The sequence below is a fragment of the Antechinus flavipes genome, chromosome 5 (assembly GCF_016432865.1).
Source record: "Antechinus flavipes isolate AdamAnt ecotype Samford, QLD, Australia chromosome 5, AdamAnt_v2, whole genome shotgun sequence".
Classification (NCBI taxonomy): Eukaryota; Metazoa; Chordata; class Mammalia; order Dasyuromorphia; family Dasyuridae; genus Antechinus; species Antechinus flavipes.
Window position 1 is genome coordinate 283,441,275 of NC_067402.1, and position 3,531 is coordinate 283,444,805.

Here is a 3,531-nt window from a genome sequence, read left to right on the forward strand (position 1 = left end):
ATGGAGTCAGGAGGATCTGAATTTAAGTTTAGCCTCAGATATTTACTGGACAAGTCACTTAATTGGGAAATTGCCTCAAAAAAAAAAAAAAAAAGGAGCTACCTTCTGCAGGGAGTCCTTTCTAATCTCTCCAAAGACTACTAACTACTCCCTTCCAAACTACCCTACATTCATCCCAAGGTTCTTCAGGATCACGACAAACGCAAATCACTCTGCTCTCATTGATTGGCCAACAAAAGGTCCCAGGCCAAGCCCACTTGGTTTTTGGTCTCTGATTGGCTCAGCGTGGATATAAATAGCAATTGCTGCCGTTTTGACCAAAAAACCTGAAGGTTTTCCTCTCCCAGAAAAAGGCCATTCTTTGATTCAATCCTTACCTCACTTCAATCACTGAATGGGTGTTGCCTCAGTCAAACCCATTAAAGTTCTAAGTTTTAAAAGACCGAGGACCACATCCTGTGGACCTGATCTGTATCTGGCCACTGAACTGTGAGGACTCTGCAGAGAAAGTGAGGAGGGTGACTTTGCACAGCTCTCCCTCATTTAAATCCAACTCACTTGCAAGTCATGGTATCCCCTCCCTGATGGTCATGGTCCTCTTCCAGAACAGAAAGACAAACGAGAACTACACCCTTATTTAACTACTTTGTCTAAATAAGTATTTATTCACTCAGATGTATGCTTCATGTCTTTATGTATATGCATACTATCTCCCCCATTAGAATGCAATTCTACTCCTATGAGTGGGGACGATTTCATTCTACGTACTTGGGTCTTCTGGGCAGAGCACATAGTAGGCACTTCTTTTAAAAAATAATCATCTATATTCACCTAATGCTTTAAGGCTTACAAAGCACTTTTCAATAACACTGGGAGGTAGGTATAATTATTATCCCCATTTTACAGAAGAGGAAACTGAGGCACGCAGAATCTAAGTAATTCACCTCTCTGAGGTCCCATGTAAACTGAGTCTTGCTGACTCCAAGCCCAACACTCTATCCAACGGAATGATTCTTTGTCTCTATTTTTATTAAACTCTAAGTGCCCTGAGGCCAGGATTTGTATTATAGCTAACTTTGCATGTCTAGCACTGAGTACATAGCCTTGAACACAACTGCCAGAACTCAGCAAACACTGCCTGACATAGATTGCTTATTATCCACTTCCTGAGTGATGGCTTATGCTCAGCTGTAGTAGGGAAGGGAGGCTCAGGAAGAGAGGAGGAGAAGAGGAGAGGAAGAGGAAGAGGAGAAAGAGGAAAAGGAAGAGGAAGAAGAGGAGGAGGAGGAGAAGGAAAAGGAGGAAGTGAGGAGAAAGAGGAAAAGGAAGAGGAGGAGAAGGAAGAGGAGGATGAAGAAGAGAAGGAAAAAGAAAAGGAAGAGGAGGAGGAAGAAAAAGAGGAAGAGAAGAAGGAGGAGGAGGAGGAGGAAGAGGAAAAGAAAAAGGAGGAAGACAGAGGGGAAGATGATGAGGAGAAGGAGGAAGAGAAGGAAGAGGAGGAGGAGAAGAAGAAGGAGGAAGACAGAGGGGAAGATGAGGAGGAGAAGGAGGAAGAGGAGGAAGAGGAGGAGGAGGAGGGGAAGAAGGCTGTGATCTGAGGTCTGGAGGCAAGAATGAACATGGCCTTTGTGTGAGCAGAAAGGTGCCAATCTGACTGGAAGGCTGGCTGTTAATTAGAACCTTAGGAGGATGCCTCTTCTCAGACGGGCAAAGAGCAGGTTGCATCATGTTCCTTGCAGCATAAACACACAGATTCAACACGTAAGGACAGAGGCCTCTCCAGGATGGACAGCCTTGCTGTCCACCCCCTTCCAGAAGGTCCCCAGGATTTCCATTAGTTTTGGGTTGGGTCTTTCTTTGTGGGGGAAGCAAGAGTTAACACTTAATGGGGCAAGGGATGAGCAAAGTAGTTAAGAAAAGCAGCTTGTGTAATAAAAGGAGAGCCAGATGGAATCAGAGGTGCTGGGTTCAAATTCTCCCCAACATTCCCCACGTGGACACATTATGCTAGTCATTATGAAATACTAAATTTGAATGAAATATGAAAAATTCATTTCATAAGCAAAAGAGACACTTGCTGAGGTGAGATGCAGGTAAAAAGGGAGGAGAAATATGGGCAACTCATTCCCTCTATTTGGGCCTCAGTTTTCCCATCTGTAAAATAAAAGTTCTTGGACTTCAAAGTCTCTGAGGTACCTTCCAGCTTCATCTTAAGTCCCTATGGGATGTATGAACCTGGTCCAGTCCCTTCCCTTCTTAGTGCTGACAGCCAACTTCCTAAGACTAGGGAATTTCCAGACCAGTAAAATCACAAAACTACAGGCATGGACCAGAAGAAAAATCCACTGGAGCCAGAGAAGCTGGCAAGAGACAGGTGTCCATACCTGCTGCTCCAGGATAACTGTAGAGATTTAAAGAAGCAGCTGAAGCCCTCCATCCCAAGCTTTCTCAGAAGCCATTGAGAGCGTCCAGGGGAATACCATTGAGAGTTATTCGTTCACCCACCATGGGCACAGAGGAAATGCATGGATTTGTTCAGTCATCAGCAGCAGGGCAGTTACTGGACACTTAGCGTCTTCATCCAGCTAAGTTGGCAGTTTTGTTCCCACCTAAAATTTCTCCCCTTTCCCATCAGCACAGAAGCCCCTCAGCTCTGCTCTTGGCCCCAAAGCAAGGACTAAATGTAGGGAGGTGTACACCCCAAAGTTCCTAAGGGACCAAGATATCCACAGAGGTTGGAGAAGGAGAAGGAAAAAGGACAAGCATTTATTAAGTACCTGCTGTATACCAGCCATCATGCAAAGTACTATAGAAAATTTAATGACAAAAAGATCACAAAATCATAGACTCAGCTAGAGGAGATTTTAGAGACATGTAGTTTGGGGTCTTGTTTTTATAAAAATACGTTTTATAAGGCCAACTAGATGGCACGGTACATAGAGCACCAGCCCTGAAGTCAGGAGGAACTGAGTTCAAATCTGATCTCAGACACTTAACACTTCCTAGCTGTATGACCCTGGGCAAGTCACTTAACCCCAATTGCCTGGGTGGGGGGGGAAGCATTGTATAACTATATTTCAAAATAATTGGTTTCCATTATAACTGTATATACATTGTTACTAAGCACTGATAATTCCTACTACTAAGTTCAGTTTCCTGCTTTAAGACCCTATTCATGTTCTAAATTCCCTCCTAACTCTGACATTCCCTACTCTAAGCTCCCTCTCAGCTCTGACCTTCCCTGTTCTATGTTCTCTCCCAGTCCTGACTTTCCCTGTTCTAAACTCTCTCTAGCTCTCACATTCTCTATTCTAAGCCCCATCCCAGCCCTGTATCCCCTATTCTAGCTCCCTCCCAATCCTGACATCCCTTGTTCTAAGCTCCCTCCCAGCTCTGACATCCCTTGTTCTAAGCTCCCTCCCAGCTCTGACATCCCCTGTTCTAACTCCCTCCCAGCTCCAACTTTCCTGTTCTAAGGCCCCTCTGTAAGGAATCCTAGTGAATAAGGAATCTTAAGTAAGTCTTAGCCAT